The sequence below is a fragment of the Heterocephalus glaber genome, unplaced genomic scaffold, assembly GCF_053883595.1.
Source record: "Heterocephalus glaber isolate CG9 unplaced genomic scaffold, H.glaber_assembly_v1.0 deba00001497, whole genome shotgun sequence".
NCBI lineage: Eukaryota > Metazoa > Chordata > Mammalia > Rodentia > Bathyergidae > Heterocephalus > Heterocephalus glaber.
The window spans coordinates 43,645,005-43,667,439 of NW_028258320.1; the positions used below are offsets into that span (position 1 = coordinate 43,645,005).

General features: G+C 38.6%; 1 protein-coding gene and 1 long non-coding RNA gene across 2 annotated transcripts in view; one reads left to right on the forward strand and one right to left on the reverse strand.

Moving 5' to 3' along the window:
* Window positions 1–22,435, forward strand: part of Plce1 (phospholipase C epsilon 1) — a 376,383-nt gene that overhangs the window by 40,345 nt on the left and 313,603 nt on the right.
* On the reverse strand, window positions 20,671–22,388 carry LOC110347779 (uncharacterized). Its single transcript, XR_002392571.2, has 2 exons — window positions 22,311–22,388; window positions 20,671–21,295 (listed from the first exon to the last, which is right to left on the reverse strand). It is a non-coding gene; the product is annotated as an uncharacterized LOC110347779 (long non-coding RNA).

The following is a 22,435-nucleotide window of genomic DNA, read 5'->3' on the forward strand; positions in this document are numbered from 1 at the left end:
GGCTTGCTTTCCGGTTTGGAAATTTTCCGGTTTGGAAACAGGGACAATTTGGACCTTGAAATAATTAGAATTTCATGGGGTGCTTAGTCTGTACTGAAAGTCTGTGTTTACTGAGATTTGAGGCTGCCTCTTGTATTATTGAGGGTTTTGTTTGGTTTAATACATGAATATACCAGGTAATGGCTCCTTGCTGCTGAGCATGTCAAAGGGAATCCAGCCCCCACACTGCCCTGTGCAGTTTAGTCATGTCTAGTGCATCAATGGAAAATGTGATGGGCTGTCCAAGGCCAGCCCTCTGATGATTGTACTACTTTCCTTTATTAACTGCATCAGGACAGGAAAGAATAAATTTACTTCTACCACTCTTCCTTAGAAGGGGCCATGGTTAGTATGTGACCTGAAAAGAATCAGAGCCAGTGAGCAAAGGTAAGAAAACACCTCACATTTTACACAGTAGTTGGGCTGCCCATAGAATGTCCATAGGAGTTTTCACCCTCTGTGGGTGCTGATTCAAGCATAACAGATCCCTGGGGATTTATAACATATTGGGATGGTAGAAAGGTTTCCATTGTGGTGATCAAATGAGTCAACATTCAATGATTTGAAGCTGTGATATGGGGTTGGGGTTGACCATCCTCTCACCCCCATGACTAGACTAATGTTGACTGAGGCAGGCCCTCTCTGAAAAGCTATTCCTAGACAGTAGTGCAGGGCTCATTTTCTGGCCCTGAATATATCTATGACACACACATATGAGGCCTTTTCAGTGGCTTATTGTTGTAGAAGCTGGCCTGGATGGGCTCAGTACCTTACAATAATACATACGCGTCCTGCAGAATTCAGGCATCTGAGTTCCTAACCCCATTCACATAGCCCCTACCTTGAATCACAGCCCATTCCCTTATATTTAGGCTCTTAATCCTCACACTGCCAGAAAGCACAGCAGGAAACCAACTCAGCCCTCAGCAACATGAAGCCTTGCAATCACCTTCCAAGAATAAGGAGTACCCTATCTCCTTTGGAATATAATAGCAGATCTCCTAGGAGGAGAAGAGATGCTCTGATTTTCTAGACTTTCATAGGAATAGACTTAAAGTATATAGTTTTTTGTGACAGGCTTATTTCACTTAGCATAATGTTTTCAAGATTCATTTTTATGAATGAATCTATACTGCAGCATGTATCATTGCATTCAGTGTTTTTCATTACCAAACAATATTCCATTGTATGGATGTGTCACATTTTATTTTATTTATCCATTCTTTAGTTGTCGGACGTTGGGTTGTTTCCACTGTTCAGCTATTACGAATAATACTCCTGTAAGGACATTTGTTTGATGGCTGGGTCATGAAACTGTGTTTGACCTTTTGAGGAACTGTGAGACGGTTTTCTAAAACAGCTATACCATTTTACATGCCCCCTCCTCCAGTAATGCACAGTGGTAACAATTTCTCTACATCCTGACCAGCATTTCTTAGTGTCTTTTTGGTTATACGTATCTTAATGGTTATTGAAGATATTTCATTGTAGTTTTGATTTGCATTTTTCCAGTGGCTAATGAAGTAAGCATTTTTTCATATGCTTATTGGATAATTGTTTATTTTGGAGAAATGTCTAGTCAGATCCTTTGCCTATTTTTAAATTGAGTTGTCCTTTTATTTTTGACTTCTTATGTAGTATGAATGCAAGTCCATTAATAGATATATGATTTGCAATGTATATATTTGAAGGTATAGACATAGATATAATAAACAAAAGTCAAGAAAGTAGCAAAGAAGGTTTATCATTTTAATGCACAGTGAAACTTGTTAAACGTGTTCTTTGGACATGAATCTCATTGTTAGTTTTTCTCACATTTCCCCACAAGCAACAATTGCCAAGTAAGCTTTATTTTTAAATCTTCCTTTCCCCCATATTCTCCTCAGTATTTAGTTTATATAGAATTTTTGTTTCTTCCCCTCTTCTTTGGCCTAACCTTTTTATTATTATCCAAATTCTGTACCACAGGGCTGGCAACCAAATTTTCAGTCTGCAAACTTGTGCATCACTAAAAAGGCATCCAATACTGATGAGAGAAAGCTACCACCTAGTTAAGCTATACTCCATTATGCACAGGTATATAGCAGAGCCAGGACTAGGGTGAGGCAAATGAGGTACCCAGTATGTAGAATTTAAGGAGGCACTACACTCTCACAAGTGCCAACCTTGAACTGATCAGTGAGTACCTCCTTATATTTAGAGTGAAGGGCAGCTCATGTATCTCACCCTAATCCCAGCCCTGGATACAAGGTTTAGAGGAGAATCTAGTTTAGCAATCTTCCTAGTTTAGGATCAGCTTTGCCTTGATCCCCCATATACCTCAATACAGGTACTGTTAAAATACAAACAAAAAGCAGCTTCTACATTTTTAAAGGGTTGAAAAGATTGAAAGAATAATATTTTATGTCATGTGAAATTCATGCTTCAGTATTCATAAGTAAAGGTTATTGGAATATGGTCACACTTATCCCTTTACCTATTGTCTGACTGTAGCTGCCTTCATGCTGTAGTGGTGAAATTAAGCAGCTGTGACAGAGGCTGTGTGGCTTAAAAACACTGAAATATTTATTATTTTGTCTTTTCCAGCAGAATTTTGCTTACCCCTTGCTTAGAGACCTCTCTCTACCTGAGATAAGTCTCACATCCTCTCAATGGTCTTCCCTTTAGTCCCTCACTCCCAACCTGAACCTTGGTCCAGAGACTCTCTGACAGGCGGTGCTCAATACATATTTCTTGAGTGATTTCCCAAATTACCAAGAGAGAAAGGCACTTTCTGTCCACTCCCAATGTCTCCTCTCCTTCCCAGACTCAGTGGAGGCATGTTAGATGTTCTCCCCCTGACCCTTGAGCTTGGAACCAGCTCTTTGTTCGTGCCTGAACAGAATCAGGATTTCCTATTGAAATTCAGAAGGGTCTTTTTCAGGTCTGTGAACTCTATGATCCATGCGTATCACCTCCCAGGTTTAACCTGAAAGACGAAAAAGAATCACGTTTGCATCTCTTTGTCCCTGGCTGCAGTTTTCAACTGATTGTAAAAACCCATGGGAAAGTTTCCAGATGTTTTGTCCTTTACAAGGGAGGACCTGAGACTGCTGTGTGCTGAAGTGGATTGAGGGGGAGAGAAGCTTCTTTCTTCTGAAGCCTGTCCCTGGTCTTCTTTAACCCCTAGTCCTACCAGAAAAAGTTTGCACATGGACCAGAGGAATCCAGCTTCTGTTTCTCCATGGACCTCAAAGATGAGAGTAGTGATAAATGGATCCGGTGATGGCAAACCTTTCAGTGATACAAACAGCCTGCTGTGGCACATGTGCCATGGGTTCCCCATCACTGGTAAGGATAATGTGCTGTGGTTATAAGGTGGCAGGATCATTCTTGGGGTTTGGGCAGTGTTTGGCCAGTTTCTTCAAACTGTCTCACCCCAGTACTCTTAACCGTAGACCTGAGACAGACCTACCTTTCTTAAAAAGACCCAAGTACCAATTCTAGCCCTCCTTATTTCAACTTTCCCATTAACTGATTGTGTGACCTTGAGCAAGTCATTTAGGGCCTGGGATTTTACTTCCTTTGCATATAAAAAGAGTGAGGGCAGTTGTGTGTGCATTCATTGGCTGTCCTGTGTCAGATATCATGTGTGTAATTTGCATATGTAATTTAGCAAATTGTAAGTTACACATCTGTCCTATCAACTCTACACACCCTCCCATCTGTGGCTTCTTGATTTAAATCTTGATCTTGGATTTTGGGTTAAGTAAATATTCCACATTGTTGCTCTTCAACACTTGCTGTAGTGGAAGGTCAGACGGGAGATGCTGTTTATCATCTGCTAAGCCCCAGTACGATAAAAAGCAAGCACTTGCTTGCTTGTGGCAAGATGTGCCAGGCTCTGTTTCTTTTCTTTCCTTTTATTCTCATTACAACTGTCTACAAGGAAGGTATTATAAAGTCCTCATTGCTTGCTTAGTACTCAGTACAAGTAACATGACCAAGTTTAGTGTCAGAACTTGGACCTAGGCTGGGCTGCCTCTAATGTCCACTCCCATAACCACTCCTCAAAAGTTCCTCTGGAAGTTTCTGATGCAACTCATCCCTGTATTTGGCAGAGGTTTGCTCTCTTATTAAATGTGCAAATGTTGAGCTGGATGAATCCTTAAGATCTTTCTTTTTTCAACGTGAGCTGGATGTGACCTTTGGATGAAATGGGAGACAGTGAAGAACAATACCAATTCTTAATGTAAGAGGAGTGTTGCCTATTGAAATGGCTAAGATTTATGACTCAGCCTGCTTGGGAGAGGAAGCCAAGCCTAAAGGTTTGAATTTTTTACTGAATTGCTGTAATTTAGAAGTACACATTTAAAAAGTTTTATAAGTAAGTAAGCAAGAACAAAGTCCAAAGCAAACTGCACACATCTGAGTCAGAATCTTTAGCCTATTCACAATCTTGCTGAAATACTTAAAACTCCTGGAAACATTTAGGATTTTCTCATTTTAAAGTTTTTTCTGCTATTCAAGAGTTCTGACCAACTGACCTGAGGATGAAAAACTTAACTCCATAGCACTTCTTCGCATAGTCATGCCATTAAGATTAAATTGTCACCCATTTCACAATGTCAGGAGGTGGGAGGAAAAAAAATTGGAACTAGTTATAGATTCAAGCAATTGGCAAGCATTATAAACTTTCCCTACAAGAATAACCTTTTTTTACTCCATGCTCTTAAATATTCAGAATGAGGAACCCTGGGGGAAAGGGGACACAAAAGTATTTTGGAGGTATAAAATAAAGCTAGAGGCACCCACTTTTCCTTTCATAAATGCTGCAAGAATCAAGTCAAACCTGCTTACAAACATAATTTTTAGGTTTTCTTTTTATGGTGCTGGTGTGAAATAGTAACTTCATTTTCAGGTTGAGACTAGATAATTTTTATCACTGACACGTACTTCATCTTATCCTTATATTTTGTTTTGTTTTGTTTTCTTTTTTGGCAGCAGGGATCGAATTCAGGACCTTGCGCTTGTGAGGCAGGTGTGGAACTACTGAGCTAAATCCCCAGCCCTTATCCCTATATTTTAATGGACTAAGGAATCAATTTTTAAGTAGACCATGTTGAGTAGTATAGCTTCAGAGAGATTTAGCACCAAATCATAAATGGTGACACTTTAATAGTGAATGTGATGTGCCTCAAGAGCCAGCATGTGGGAGTTTGGCAGTTGGAAAACCTCATGGCTTCAGTTTTTCCAGATTGTGTACCTCCCATCAAATAGTAATTTCTTAGCCTTGAAAAATTCTTTTGTGGAACCATGGAAAAGTTCATTTGAGTTCTGAATTGTTCAATAGCAAATACATTATTTTTTCTTTAATGAGACCCAGAAAACGTTTCAGGCCCTGGGTACACCAGCCAGTTTTCCTTTAGATGGCCACAAACCAAATATGGGTACCATAATGATAGTGTGGCTCTGGCATCACTGATATTTTTGTGAGGAGAATGCCATTATTATGGCGACCATATTTTCAAAATAAAAAATTGGGAACTTTTTCTTCAGAGGAAAGGACAGAATATTTGAAACTGAGACTGACCCAGGAAATCCACAATGAATGGCCTTGGTAGCTATTGATCACAATAGGAAGTAAAGAGAATGTGAGTTGACTAGTGTAAATTTGATTTGTTGCTAGGAAAGTCAGGAGCCTCAAGATGAGTGATGTAATAGTAATAGTGGTGACAAAGAGCTACCATTCACATGTAAAGATAGCACCTTAGAAGCCCTAAGAATCTAGTGTGTTTATCTCAGAGTTTTTGTTATTCTGAATTTTGCCAAACACATTTGGTAGCTACCATGTTTTGGAATCATGAAGTATATTTATCTTACACACCAGGACATACTCAACTCAATAAGGATTGGCCTTTTCCAAAGGATCACTTTGAAAGGCTGCTCCCAGTTTCTGTTTATGCTGCCATTGTGCAAGATATCTTAATCCTTTGAGCTTAGATTAGGATTTTAGAAACAGTCCATTTGAGTGAGCATTCTAATACCAGCTTGAGTAGAATATCAATAGATGTGTGACTATGAAAGATAGGACTGATTATAGCAAGGGTCTCATAAACCAATGAGGTGAAGGGGGGAGGTGTTCTGACAATGTTTTGAGCATAGTTAAAATGATTAGTTGTGCATACAGTACAAACTTGGCCATAGATTCACATTCTTGCCCACTATCTTCCTTTGATAGACAGTACAAAGGAACCTACAAGCCCACACTGGTTTGGATTGGACTGAGTTTCATGGGCACAAAGCTTGTGCCAGAAGGCAGATTGGAATTTAGCCCTGTGTCCCCTACCTTTCTTGTCCAAGTACCTTTCTACAAGGCACAACACACCCAAACATTCGTGGTAATTCAAGGTAGCACCAACATACATGGTGATGTGGGGTAGCACTACAAGGAACAGAATCAGAAGAGCTACCAAAGCCCAAGGCTACACCTGTTTTTCTAATCAATTCAGAGAACAGTGGAACCCATTGGGTTTCAATGGCCTGAGATATAAAGAAATTAAATTAGTCCCGGAGAATCCCTCTGTATGCAAACATAAAATAAGTATTTGGTAACTTTATGAACAATAGAATTTTGAGTTGGAAATCCTGTTATATAACTATATTCAGCCTCTCACTTTATGGTCAAAGTAACCGGGACCCTAAGCAGGTGAAGTTTCTTGTCCAGGTTCACATGGCTAGTGATGGATGACCCAGAATTTGAATTTATCCTCTGAAATAGGAAAAAAAAAATTTCTGGTAGAAACTCACATTATAGGTGCTCTGTTAATTTCACACTAATACATTTAGGATTCTTTGGATCCACAGACCTCCAGGTCATAGTGCCGACCCTGGAAGAGTTCCTGATGGGGTATGGGAAGCAATATGCCTGAGCTGTCTCTCATTTCTTCCCCCAACTTCCCAAATGTAAATAGCCTTGTTTGCTGCATAGTTTGTCAGGTTTGTCCCACTTTTTCTTCCCCATTCTGGTCTTCACCGCATATCAGTCTGCAGTTCTTAAAGGAGCTGGCTCATCTTGTTGCAGTAACATTGACAATTCTTTAAGTACTCAGAGGTGCCCTTTTAACGTGAATGTAGCCAGATTTTGTGAGTTCATTTCTCCCATTAGTCTTGTTTCTTTCCATCCTTCACTTGGCAGGTAGCTATCTCTGGTTAATGATCATAAGTTCTTCAAACCATACAGAGCAGCCATGGGATCCCTCCCAGTCTCTCAGGAGGATATTTTCCTTTGTTCTTTTTCTCTGATTTATAGGAAGCAGAAACAAATGCGAGGCACTGAGTGCAGCAGGAGGGACCAGACCTGGCCCATGATGAGCCCAAATGGTCTGGGCTTCATAGAAGTGAGCCAGGAATCCCAGGCTCATAAAGCATCAGCACTAGAAGGTCTTTGGAGACCATCAGGTCCAAGGTTTTATTGTACAAAGAAGAAAACTGGAGCCTAAAGACAGATAATGATCTTATCCGTGTCTGGCCGGACATCAACTTCAGAGCCAGGTCTGAACCCAGGTTTCTCTCAAGCCAATTTTCCTACCCTATAGCAGGATGCTAAACTCTGTTTCTAACCCACAGGGTGTGGAGCTGAACTGATGGAATTATAACAAGTAAGTTACTGAGAGCTCAAGGCTGCGTAATGGTTAAGAGTATGAACTTGGCAGCCAGTCTGCCTAGTTTCAAATTCTAACCCTGCACTTACCAAGTGTGGTGACCCAGTTAAGCTACTTTACCTCTCTGTGCCTTTATTTATTTGTAAAGTGGGGATAATAATTTAGCCTACCTCTGAGGTTGTTGTAAAGATTAATAGATTTTATGTATTAAATCTTAACATATGTTAACAAAAATGTTCTAAATTTTTAAGCAAATATACCTGGCACTATGTAACCTGTTTTTTGGGGTTTTTTTTGATTCTTAAAACTCAATTTTTAACCACAATGCTAGATTACCTGCTAGTAAACACAAGTTTTTCTCTAGGTTCCTGCTGGAATAACATTAATTGTGGGATACAGTGTCTAAGCCCTGTAAGAGCAGCAGGAGAATTTGGGTAATCTGAGAAGGCTTCCTGGAAGCGAAGGGTTATCAGCTCTTGCCAGGAGCTGTAATTATTTCTTGTCTACCAGTGAGAAGGCAAAATGTTCTACCATAAGAAAATTGACCAATTTCCTCACTTGCAGGAGTCCACATGAATTATTTCAAGTATAATGTTGATTTCAGAGGCGCTTTGCCACTTTGTCATAGCCATTTCTTTCCCTCCCCTGCTTTTTATTACTTCACAAAAAATTTAAAGGATGCAGTTACTCCCAATAAAACTGGAATTTCCTAGTTTTGTTTTTGAAGTACCTATTCTAAAAATTGCCTTCCATACTTGCAAGAGGTTGCTGATGACATCTGTTGATATGAGGCACAGAAAAAGTGTATTAATTTGTTTAAATAGTTGATAATTTTCAGTAATGAAATAAGCACCCATAAACTTAACTAGTCACAAATAAAGCTGCAACGATGACAGAACCCTTATCTAGCCACATAGGTCTTCTCTTTGGTCACATCCAAATCTTTAACTGCCCCCACCCCCAAGGTACCACCATTCCGAGTCTTATTTCCAGCAACACATTACTTTCCCTTTTATACAGTGTTATTGCTTCTATATAAGAACAATACATTTTCACTAAATACCACTAAAGTGAAGTGGTTAGTTTTTATGTGAATTCATGTCAATAAAAAACTAGATTTTTAAATTTAAGCTGTTTTGAACTTTATATAAAATACACTGTATAATCTTCTGGGAATTTCTTTATGCACAACCGTATATTTTAAAGTTTCATTTATACTGTTATGTGTGGCTGTAGTTTGTTTTTATTGTGAAATAATATTCCTGTGTGTGAATATACCATAATGTCCTCATGCAGTTTCTGGTCAATGGACTTTTAGATGGTTCCCATTATACTTTATCCATGAACATTTTTGTTTGTGTTGATTATTATAGATGTCCCAAATTTTCTTTTGGTTATATACCAAACCATGGAATTGCTGGAACATAGGATATGTGAATGTTCCAATTTGGAAGATAGTAGTAAACTTTTCTTTTTTTTTTTTTGTTAAACACAAAAAAATTGCAACTATTTTATTTTACAAATATCTTTTTATATATTTAAGTAATAATATATTTATATATAAAAGCTTATTGTCGTACATTCTAATTGGTTGTGGGCCACTTTGTCTGGCTTAGCATATAATCCCCTTCTTCCTGCTGCTGAAATCTGGGGTACAAGAATCTGACTAACTTGCTACTGTCTGAGAAACACATCCCAAATTTGTCTGCCTTTTGTTTTGTTTTGTTGAGACAGGCTCTTGTTATTTAGTCTAGTCTGGCCTTGAACTCACTAGGTAGTCCAGACTGACCTTGAACTTTCAGAGATCCTCCTGCCCTGGCCTCCCAAGCTCTGGGATCACAGGCATGGGCCACCATGCCCAGCTGTCTGCCTTCTTCTTTGGTCTCTCAGTACCTTCTACCTTTGGTGGCTGGTTCTCACTCACTGGGTCTTCTCAAAACAGTTTTTTGGTTGGTTTTAAGGAAATAAATGTGCTTAGATTCCTTTTTAGTAATTTTTTTTAAGAGTATGTTTTGATGACCGTAGAAAATAAATATTTAAAACAAGTGAAATAAAAACTTAATGCCAATTTCGAAGTTGAAGGAACCTGGAAAACTTTAACTATTGAACAAGATTAGGGAGTAAGGTAGTGATAGGGTAGGGGCACTCGGGGATTTCTCAAGTTCTGTGTAACCAGATAGAAAATGCAAGCTCTCAGCCACAGAATGAGTGATGGCAAACACTCATGTGTTTATTCTGTAAGCCCTACACATAGGCACTTCACACACACAATGTCACAGCATCACAACTCTTCTGTGCCAGTGACAGGTGAGCTCCACTTAGCTGTCACAAACTATTTGATCTTAGCTTCCTGCCTTATGTTTTAGGCAAATAACTGCAGTACAGCAATATAAATGTTGAATTTCTAGATTTTGTAGCCAGTAAAAACAGTTTTCAGGACTACATTAGATGGTAATGATAGTGCTACATATGCCAATTTAAAAATGCATGTTAGAGGATAATAAATCCTATAGAGGCTTCAGCCTCTGTAACATCATAGGTTAACAGCTTTACCAATTTATAAACATTAAATTAATAGGAAACAATATAAAAATTCTCTTAAGAGGTGGTTTCTTACAGGCTTTTTCAATGAACACTGACATGTTCTTCATCTGGGATGAATTATGAAGAACATCTAAGTCTTTTAGAAGAACATTCTGGTTTGGAATTAGCATCAAAACTTCTTTCTGCAGTGTGGGTGCTTTCAGACTGTGCCAAGAAAGCTCTGGTAGAGAAAGTATGCTATGTCTATCCAGTTGAAGCATCTCTTTTGCCTTTTCTTCCTCTTCCTGTATCTCATGTGCCAGAATTTCAGTTTTGTTTTTTAGACTCTGAATATTCCCAGTCACTGGCTCTGTAGTCTGTACTATTTTATCTATTTCTTCCTGCAATAATGCCAGACCTTCTTCATTACCTCTGTCTTGTGCTCTTTCCATTTTCAAAAAGAAAAAAACCCCCACATCTTCTTTATCCAATCTCCAGTTGATGAGCATTTGGGCTGTTTCCAAACTTTAGCTATTACAAACTGTGCTGCTATAAATATGGGTGCACATATATTGCTGTGGTATGATGCTTTTAATTATTTGGAGAGGATACCCAGCAGGGGAATAGCTGGGTCAAATGGGACCTCTACTCCTAATTCTTTGAGGTATCTGCATACTGATTTCCATAGTGGTTGCACCAGTCTACACTCCGAACAAAAATGGAGAAGGGTTCCTATCTCTGTGCAACCCCACCAATATTTGTTATTGGTTGATTTCTTGATAGCAGCCATTCTTTCTCAGGTGAGGTGGAATCTCAGCATTGTTTTCATCTGCATCTCTCCAATGACCAGTGATGTTGAACATTTTTTCCTATGTTTATTTGCAGCTTTTACTTCTTTGTCTGAGAAATGTCTGTTCATTTCAGATGCCCATTTTTGAATTGGGTCTTTGAATTTGGGTCGTCTGATTTTTTTTCAGTTCTTTATATATTCTATATAATAGTCCTTTGTCTGAGGTACAGCTGCTAAAATTTTTTTTCCACCTTATAGGTTGTCTGTTAGCTCTGTTGGTGGTTTCTCTTACAGTGCAGAAGCTTTATAATAAGATGAGATCCCAATTGTTGATTGTTTGTGCTAATTCCCATGCTACTGAGGTTTTGTTCATAAACTTTTCCTATGCCAATATCTTCAAGAGTTCTCCCTAACTTATCTTCCAGCAAGTTTAGTGTTACTGTTTTAATATTTAGATCTTTAATCCACTTCAATCTTAGTTTAGTGCATGGTGATAGATATGGCTCTAGTTTTATTCTTTTTTTTTTTTGTACTGGGGTTTAAACTCAGGTCCTTGTGCTTGCGAGGCAGGCGGCAGAACCCCTGAGCTAAATCCCCAGCCCTCTAGTTTTAATCTTATGCAGGTTGAAATCCAGTTTTTCCAACACCATTTATTAAATAGGCTATCTTCCCTTCAGTGAGGGTGGTTGGCTCCTTTGTCAAAGATGAAGTTGCTTAGTATGTCTGGAGTTGTTTCTGCATCTTGTAATCTACTCCACTGATCCTGGGGTCTGTTTCTTTGCCAGTACCATGCTGTTTTTATCACAGTAGCTTTGTAGTATACTTTCAGGTTGGGGATTGTGATACCCCCTGCCATGTCTCTTTTGCCTAGAATTGTTTTTGCTATTCTAGGTCTCTTGTGGTTCCAAATGAATTTTTGGATTGTTTTCTCTAGTTCTGTGAAATATATTGTTGGAATTTCAATTGACATTGCATTAAATCTAATATATATATTAAATCTCTATAGTAATTTTGAAAGTATGGCCATTTTCACTATATTGGTTCTTCCTACCCAGGAACAAAGGATGTCTTTCCATTTTCTTATATCCTCTTTGATCTCTTTTTTCAGAGTGCTGTAGTTTTCAGTGTAGAGGTCTTTTGCTTCCTTTGTTAGATTGATTCCTAGATATTTCATGTTTTTGCATGCTATTGTGAAAGGAATTATTTCCCTAATTTCTCTCTCAGTGAGTCTGTTATTTGTGTACAAGAAGGCTATTGTTTTTTGAGTGTTGACTGTAACCAGCTACACTACTGAATCTGTCAATTAAGTCTAGAAGTCTTTTGGTGGAGTTTTGTGCATCTTCTATGTAAAGCATCATATCGTCAGCAAATAATGACAGGTTAACTTCTTCCTTTCCTATCTCTATTCCTTTTATTTCTTTCTCTTTTCTAATTGCTGTGGCTATGTCTCCAGAACAATATTGAACAGGAGTGGTATAGTGGGCGTCCTTGTCTTGTTCCTGATTTTAGTGTGAAAGTTTTCAGTTTTTGACCATTTAGTATGATGTTGGCTGTTGGCTTTTCATAGATAGCCTTAATCAGGTTGAGGTAAAGACCTTCTATTCTAATTTTCTGTAGGGTTTTAATCATGAATGGGTGTTACATTTTGTCAAATGCTTTTTTTGCGTCTATTGAGATTATCATATGTTTTTTGCCCTTGGCTCTGATAATATAGTGTATTACATTTTTTGATTTACGTATATTGAACCCTCCTTGTATCCCTGGGATAATTCTAACTTGGTCAGGGTGTATGATCTTCTTGATGACCCTCTGTATTCTGTTTGCTAGTATCTTGTTGAGGATTTTTGCATCTATATTCATTAGGGAGATTGACCTGTAGTTCTCTTTTTCGGTTGGGTCTTTCCCTGGTTTTGGAATCCAAGTAACGCTTGCTTCCAGGAATGAATTTGGAAGTATTGTTTCCCTTTCAATTTCATTGATGAGTTTAAAGAGTAATGGCGATAGTTCTTCTCTAAGTGTTTTGTAGAATCCAGCAGTGAAGCCATCAGGACCTGAGCTTTTCTTTGTTGGTAAATTTTTAATTATGTTTTCAATTTCACTCAGTTTAATTGGGGTGTTTAGAATTTTTATATCTTCTTCATTTAACTTTGGCAATTCATATATATCTAGGAATCTGTCCATTTCTTCTGTGTTTTCCATTTTATTAGAGTACAGGTTCTCGAAATAGGTACTGATGATCCTCTGGATTTCTTCTGGATCTGTTGTGCCTTTACCTTTTCCATTTGTAATTGCATGGATTTGAGCCTTTTCTTTCCTTTTTTTGATAAGGTTGGCTAAAGGTTTATCGATTTTATTTATTCTTTTGAAAAACCAACTCTTTGATTCATTGATATTTTGTATCGTTCTCTTAGTCTCCGTTGCATTGATTTCTGCTCTGATCTTTTTAATTTCCTCACTGTATGAGCTTTGGGTTTGTTATGCTCTTCTTTTTCTAGGAGCTTCAGCTTCTGCATTAGGTTGTTTATTTGAGCTCTCTCTGTTTTCCTAACGTGGGCATTAACTCCTGTGAATTTGCTGTGTAGAACTGCTTTCATTGTGTCCCATAGATTCCTGTATGTTGTACTGGCATTATCATTTACTTGTAGAAACTGTCTAATTTCTTCTTTAGTTTCCTCTGTGACCCATTGGTTATTCAGGAGAGTGTTATTCAATTTCCATGTGTTTTTTGGGGGGGTTGCAGTTTCTTATGCTATTGATCTCCAATTTTATTGCGCTATGGTCTGATAATATACAGGGAGTAACTTCAATTCTTTTACATTTACTTAGACATGTCCTATGAGCTAGCATGTGGTCTATTTTGGAGAATGACCCGTGTGCAGCTGAAAAGAATGTATATTCTGATTTTGTGGGGTGGAACACTCTGTAAACATCTATTAAGTCCATTTGTTCACTAGGTTGTTTCAGTTCTAGAGTTTTGTTGTTGACTTTTTGTCTAGATGATCTGTCTATTTGTGATAGCAGGGTATTTAGGTCCCCCACTACACTAGTATTAGTGCTTATTTGGTTTCTCATGTCCATTAATATTTGTTTTGTATAGTTGGGGGCATTCATATTTGGTGCATATATGTTTATGATTGTCATCTCTTCCTCTTGGATTGTTCCCTTCACAAGGATGTAGTGACCGTCTTTGTCTCTCTTAATTAGTTTTGGTTTGAAATCTATTTTGTCTGCAAATAAGATTGCTATGCCTGCTTTTTTCCAGGTTCCTGTCACATGGAGAGCTATTTTCCATCCTTTTACTTTCAGTCTATGAATTTCTTTTTGAGTTAGGTGTGTTTCTTGTATATAGCATATTGTTGGATTTTGCTTCTTGATCCATTCTGTCAGTCTATTTCTTTTGATTGGTGAATTGAGGCCATTAACATTGATGGTTATAATCGATAGATATTGCCTCATCCTTGTCATGATGTTTTACTGCTGTTGGCTCATTTATTTTTTATTTTTCCCCCTTTCCCTTTAGTTTCTTGCCTTGCTGGTTGGCTTCCCTCTGTTGGGCCTCCTGGAGTTGTGACCTTCATTGTCTTTTTCTAGGATATTGTTTAGAATTCTTTGGAGTGCTGGTTTCAGGTTCATGAAATTTCTCAGGTGTTCTTTCTCGTGGAAGTATCTCATTTCCCCATCAATTTTGAAAGATAATTTTTCTGGATACAACAGTTAGGAAGTTATTTTCTTTTAGGGCTTGAAATACTTCAGGCTCTCCAGGCTGTCCTTGACTTGAGGGTTTGTGTTGAGAAGTCTGTTGTGATTCTCATGGGTTTTCCTTGGTGTATGACTTGTTTCTATTCTCTAACTGCTTATAGTATTTAGTTCTTCTGTTGCGTTTCTGGCATCTTGACTATTATATGTCTAGGTGTAGATTCTTTTTGATTGTGGCTAGTTGGAGTTCTCTGTGCCTCACTTATCTGTATGTTCAATTCTCTACTTCTGCCTGTGAAGTTTTCTACTATTACTTCTGTGAACAGGTTTTTTTTGTCATTTGTACTTTCTCCTGCTTTTTCATGGACTCTTACCAGTCTTATGTTATTCTTCTTTGCATCATCTAGCAGCTGCTGGATTGATTTCTCATGGTCCCTTACTATTTTTAAGAAATCTGTGTTTTCATGGTCCTTAACTACAATCCTGTCTTCTATATCTGATATTGTTTCTTCACATTCACTCAGTCTGGTGTGAATACTTTTAGTGGAGTTTTTAATCTCTTGGATATCTGTTTGAATCTGTTTCATGAATTCCATTTCTTTTCTATATTGGGCGATCATGATTTCCATTTCTTTCTTATGCTGGGTGTTCATGGCTTCCGGCATGGTTCTGAGCTCTTCTGAGCTCATGAATTTTTTTTTATCTGTTTCTCTTCTGGAGCCTCTAATCATGTCTTTCACTCTGCTCACCATCTCTGTAGTTATCTGGGAAATTATTTCTGTTTTAAATTTTTGTAGAGCTTCAGCCATCTGTTTTGTTACTTCCTGTGGTATCAGTTCAGGTGTCCAGGTGGTTGATTGAGACTTTTCCACTTTGTTTCCCCCAGAATTTGCCTTTGGTGGGGTCGAAGTCTGGGTTTGTGCCTTGCTTAAATGTCTTTTCATTTTTGTTTTTGGTACTGTCCTTCGTTTAATTCCTGGGTTGATACTTCAAAGTTGCTTATTGTAAGTATCTTTGCTGCTTGTATTTAGAACCCTTATGGAATGATTGCTTCTCAGAGATGTCTTCCAGATATATCTGGTCTTTAGGTTTTGAATCTCTAATGACTCTGAGGCTCTCTCATTTTCATTATACTGAGAAGGACAACTGATTAGATCAATCACATCACCTTAGCCCAAGTGATACAATCAGCAACACCATAGCATCAAGCACAGCTTAGAAAATGACAGTTTGTGGTAGTTATTAATCTATCACCTTTAATTGTGTGAATTAAATTGAAATTGAGAACCAACCCACATATGTTTATAGTGAATGAACTCTTCAATATAGCAACTTTACCCTAGGCAATGGGGAGTTAGAAGAAGTTGGGGAGGGCGGGATAGATAGGTGGAAGGGTAGGGAAAGGTTAGCAGTGAGGCCAGAGGGCACAGGAAGATCACACAAACTCTAGGAAACTGTTGAAGACAAGAGGAAAAGACAGAGTGAAAGAACAGAGATGAGAACAGAACAACCTAAAAGCAATAGGGAGGCTAGAAACTGTATTTACTTTCCTTTAAAACTAATGACAGTTAAGAGAAGGAAAAAGAGAAGAAAAGAAAAATAAAGAAGAAATCCAAATTAGGGCCAAAAGAGGAGCAAAACGGGAGATGAAGAACAGTGCAGGACAGCAAGAGAAGGAGAGAGTGAGAGAGAGAGAGAGAGAGAGAGACAGAGAGACAGAGAGACAGACAGAGAGAGAAAAGAAAAAAGCAAAATTTGAAAATAGAAAAAAATAAAAATTAAAAATAAGAGCAAAGAAAATGATTTTTAAAGTAACAAAAAATAAAAATGAAGGGCCTCCTTCAGGGTATGTGTCTGTGGTCACAATAGACAACGTGGGCAGCAGTGTGCAGATATAAGTCAGTGAGTCTCAGCAACCTAGAAGCAGCCTTGTGAGATTCAGGCAGATTTCTGGCTGTAAGTCCCAAGCTGAGCTTCCTGTCCTCCTGCAGGGTTGAACTCTGCAAGGTTCTACTGCAGTTTCCAGTCGCCCTTCCCCTGAAGATAGTCCTGGTTTGGATGAGAAGTGATGATCCCTCCAGCTTACCAAGTATGGTGGTCTGGTGTGTCTTCATTGCAGAGATTCTGTTCACTCTTTCAGTGGCCTTCAATTTTCATCAAGGAGAGTGAGAGAGGCCCTCTTTCTGTTGTTCACTTCTGCTCTACCATCTGGAGCTCAGGACAATAGACTTTATGACCCCCAGTGCCTCTGTAGTGTCGAACCAGGTACCAGTACAGCCGCGAGGCCAGAGGGGGCAGGTCGGGGGGGCTGCAGGCGCCTGCGCGGCTAAGCAAGTCACTGGGGTGCACGGTGCAGGCAGGATGGAGCCCTGCTTCATGCAGTGGAGGCCCTCATAGTCTGCTGGCTGGTCGTTGGGAAGTGGGGTACAGGGTGGACAGAGCCCCGCTCCAGACGGCTGAGGTCTTCCAGTAAGATTATTTTTCATAAAAGTATTAATTTTCTAAGCAAATTTGTTGAACTTCTCCTTTATGATCAGTGCTTTTTGTTTAAAATTTTTTTCTACATAAAGTCTAAAATATGCACGTATATTTTCTTTTGTTTTTTTTTAGTACTGGGGATCGAACTCAGGACCTCATGCTTGCCAGGCAGGCAATATGCCGCAGAGCTAAATCCCTGGCCCTGCACTTTTCTACTGGAAGCTTTAACAAGATCACATTCATTCATGCATCTTTTCTGAGTCCTCTACTCTAGTTCATTGGGGTTCTGTTGTTGCTGTTGTATTGTTGTTTTGTTTTGTTTTTTAAGACAGAGTCTTGCTATGTAGCCCAGGCTGGCCCCAAACTCAAGGCGATCCTTCTGCCTTAACCTCCTGAGTGCTGGGATTATAGGCATGCACCACCATGCCTGGCTAGTTCATTGTTTTTTTATCCATCATTGCAACAGTGACATTTAGAAGTTCTAACTTCTTTTCAGAAATATCATTATTATTCTTAACTCTTTATACACATATTCCTCTTTAAATTATTATTAACATATAACACACCTACGGACAAACACAGAAACCATACAAAATATAGAAGCAAGTGTATTTCTTAAAGTAGACATGGAGATTTAACCACAGTACCAAAATCAAGAAGTGGAACATTATCACCCCTAGAAACCTTCATTGATCCCCTTCTAGTCTCTTTTTCTCTGCTTCCTGCAAAATAACCAGTTTTATCTTCTGACACCATAGATTTATTTAGCTTGTTTGACCTATGTATACATGAATTCCTTATATGTACTATTCTTTATGGCTAGTTTTACACCCACATCATGTCTGTGAGCTTTACCCATGCAGTTGCAGCCTCTGCATTTTCCTTGATATTTTCTGTTCTGTTCATGAGTATCCTACTCTCCATAGTTGCCTGTTAACAGTCAATTAATTGGGTTATTCCCAGTGTGGAGCTGTTTCAAATAGCATTAGTCTGTTTCCTAGTAACCTCTAAGTCCTTGCCTAAGCTGGCTAATGCTCTTTCTACTACTTAAGATCCTGCCATTTTATAAAACTTAAGTATGTTCTGTCCATTTTGTGAAGTGCTTTTATTTTGGGGGGGAGTCTCTTTATTAAATAAACAAGTAAATGGTGGCACACATCAATAATTTTCAAAGAAGTGGGAACAAGGTGTAGGGTCAAAGGTAATTGTTTGTTTCATAGTCTTAAAGTAGCTAAAGAACTGGGCCTGAGGTCCACTGATCAGTATTATATATTCCAAACGCAAGAGGGCAAGATTAAAATACTAAGGCCCAAACCCTGTCCCCTTTAGAAGATTTAATCAAAACCTTACAATTTATCCTACCAGTCAGCAAGATTTCTTAAGATTTGAAATCTGATTTTTCTCAGCAAGTTTTCAGCCCATTTAGGAACAAAGTTGTAAAGTGAATAGGCTAAAGATACACTCTTCTGAAAAAGCTTAGCTATTTCTGAAATGATTTCGTACTTTCCCCTATTTTCCTTTTTCATGAGGTATTGATTCCTCTTGTTTTATACCTTTCAGTACCCTAATTTCTCTGGGGAAAAGAATGAATTACAAGAAGGAGCAGGGTTGAAAAAGCAAGAGTTTTAGCCTTTTAGAAATCTTGTTTTGTAGCAAGTCATGTCAAATTAAAACTTGCAAGGTTTTTCCAACCCTTTAAGAAATATTTATGTTTCCTTGCCTGGAGCAGAAAATTAGGAAGGTTTGAGCAATCTTTGAAGCTGATTAAAATGGAATTTTTAAAAATCAGCCTTCCATTTTGTACTGTATACTACTCCTTAAGGACTTATATACTAGCCCCCATAAGGACTACTTTCTGAAGTTGATAATCCCAGGGTGGGAGTGCAGTGGAGCCCCTGTGATCCAATACTCCATTGCTTGAGCCCCTATTTTGTGGCTTGAGGGCTTTTGAGAGGAATGGAGTAAATAAATAGATAGATAGATTAAATAAATAAATAAATAAATACAACTCAGCGAGCAGATTCATCAGCACCATGAACACAACAGAGGGAAGAGAACAAGAGTAAAATGGTAAAGGGATGGAAGGAAGGTGCTGGAAAGGGAAAGCAATGAGGGCAAGGTGGCAGGAGAGAGAAATCTTGACCTTAGAGCAAGTCCACTTCAAAGGTGTGGATGCTGGCAATGGGAGCTCTCCAGAAGTTGAAGGTGCTGTACACAAGGAGGATATCACCTTCAGGGTTCTTCTGCTCTGCTGCAGTTGCTTGTCCAGTCATCTTCATCATTATTGCCCATTTGAAGAAAAACTGATGCATCAGAAAAGAAATTATGCTCATCAAAAAGATATGTTATTGTGTACATTTTGGAGCTAACCATATACATATCAGAACTGGGTGGAATTTTTTGATTATATGGTTAAACAAGTGTCAGTGTGGGAGGTCAGTGAGCTTTATAGAATAATTATTATGAGACCACTCCCATGCAATCTTAGTCACCTGGGTTCAGAGTTGAAATGTGCTGGGACTGAATATAGTGCATAATTCTTGAAAACAGCTCAGTCTGGTAAACACCTGCATTCTTGTTAATGGAATCAAATTTAAATGACAAGCAGTTGCCTACAGACCTACAGATAGGCTTTGGGTCATCTGACTCATTACTTGGGTCCCTTAATTTGTGTTTTTAAAATTCTTATCTCTAGGTTTAAATTTTGAAAAAAAAAAGTAATACCCATTTCTTTTAAAGAAAAATTGGTGTATAAAATTTTAAAAGTGATTGTTTCTTCCTTCCCTAATTTCTCCAGATTCCTGTTCTACCCCCACATTAACTTTGTTGGTTCTGGTTCCGAACACTTTCCTATGAATTCTAGGTTTAAAGGTTCTTTAAGGGACAGATTTCTTATTTAGTTTTGTACCCCTTTCTGTCCAGGATAATGCTTTACACAAAATAGGTTGTTCGTACGTAGTACTTATTTGTCTAATGATTGACTTAATAAAGATCGAAATGGAGAGTACCTGAATGGAAACCTGTGAGAAATCAAAAGCCTTGTTTTTAAAATTCAAAGAAGTATTGCTAATTGCCTTTGATGGAGCATAGGGACTGCTGTTTCTCTATTTCCATCTTCCCCCTAAAGTCAGAGTTTGAAGAGATAAACAAATCTTTGAGGAAAGATAAGAGATATTTCCTTTCCCCTTTTTTCTCCGTTGTAGATAATGAAGAACATCTAAGGAGAGGCTGAGGAAGCTAGGAGAAGCGCAGTTGATAAATCTGTTGCTTTGTATTGTCTGACTGTAAAATTTTCTGTGCAGTTTTTTCATTGGTAATTTATTTTACAGATGTTTTTGGAGAAAATTGAAATAATGCTAGTAAAAACACACCTAGATTCTGCATTGCAATTTAAACATATTGCATTTTATTTCCTTAAGCACAAAGGCAGGCAACATTTCTCCCCCTCTTCTCTTTCTTTTTTAAAAATAAGAAAAAGGAATGAAGGTAGCACAAAGTGTCTTTTCTTTTTTTTTTTTTTTGGTACTGGGGATCGAACTTGGGACCTTCCACTTGCGAGGCAGACGGCAGAACCACTGAGCTAAATCCCCAGCCCTACAAAGTGTCTTTTCTATTTGGACTGCAAAATTAGTCATTGCTTTGGAAATAAAGGTAGTGAACATCATGTCTCATTCCTAGTTAACCAATAGTTACCTTTGAACATGAAGAGGAATAATTTTTGGATTTTTATAGTTGTAAGGTGTGATTCATATTATTTCCCCAAGGTTTCATTTTCAATTTTATTTTATTATTCTATGACTCCATGACTAAACGTTTATTTGGTTCTTGAAAATTGAAACAGTCTGGACTGGAATAAGCCATTTGCTATTGCTGATGAATCGCCTTGAATATGCACTTAAATTTTCCCAGTGAAGCTGAAGTGTATTGTTCCAAGGAGCTCTTTCTGAAGGGAAAAGTTCTGGAAGGGTCTGTATTTCTTCGAGTTTTCGTAATAGTGGAATGTGTTATGCCTAGTGAGCAGTTCAGAGCTGAGGCTGGAAGGAGTCCTGGATCCCCTGTTAACTAGCTCAGGAGTCGTCGGTAATTTACTTCGTCTTCCCAAGCCTCAGTTTTTCTCACCTGTAAACTGAGAATAATGAAAATCACACCTAATCCAGAAACTCATGAGTATTAGATGTCTGAAAAAGCTCTAAATGTGACATGTAGAACTTGCTCAACGAAAGGTAGCTGCTGCTATTATGATCTTTATTGCTTTATATTACTATGATCTAGTAGTAATACTGAATTCTGAAGTGCTGTACCAGAGTTTACTTTCTATATCCAAACAAATATTGTTGCACATTACCAGAATCTTTATTTATTAGCACATATGATGTTTTTACTCTGTTACATGGTAGTTGTATGTAGTTGGTTGCTTCACCTAGGTTGTAAGCCTCCTGGCTGAAGGGACCAGCTCTTATCTTTTAGCCTTAGCATTAGCACGTCCTCAATGAAAATTTATTGAGTTGCTCGAGGAAGGTATAGGTGGAAGGCCAGGTCCAGCCCGCCCCAGTGAGAGCTGTCTTAGAACTGTCCTCACAGTTGTTGAATGAAGGTCGAGCTAGGGTTTGGCATTTCTCGTTCCAGCCAGGAATTGGAGCTGCCAAGGTGCTAGTCACAAAAGTCAGGGCCAGCCTTCTAGTCTCTGAATGAATTTGGAAAGTAGCAGATTGGGAAAACAGAAGCTAGTTTATTTTATAGGGTGGCCAGATTAGTTTCTCTTTATTTTATTTTTTTATTTTTTACAATGCTATCTTTATTTTACATCCATGGAAGACGAATGCCACGCTCAATCTGTCAGAGCTGAAGACAATACACACAAGGGTAACTTAACGTCAGTCCGTTTCTTCCCAGGAAAATGAAAACACAAACGGTACCCACACCCCACCCCGCCTCCCAGGGAGACAGGCCACAGCATTTAGGAGATAAAACCTAACTAGGGAAAGAAAAATTTAACTTAACTGTAACCAGGTGATGCCATTTCATAAAAATACAGACTTAACTTAGAAAACCAGCATTTAGCTCAACCAATCACCCTGACCCACTATCCCCTTCTGTCCCATCACCCTTACCGGCCGTGTTCCCGCCATTCAGTCACTCACCCGCGTCTCCTAAGGCCAGAGCCCCGTACAGAACCCTGAACGCCCCCGGTGCACTGCCGCCGGAGGCAAGAAAACCTCCCCCTTAACTTTTATTGCGACTGGTTACCGCGTCGTCACAAGGGACC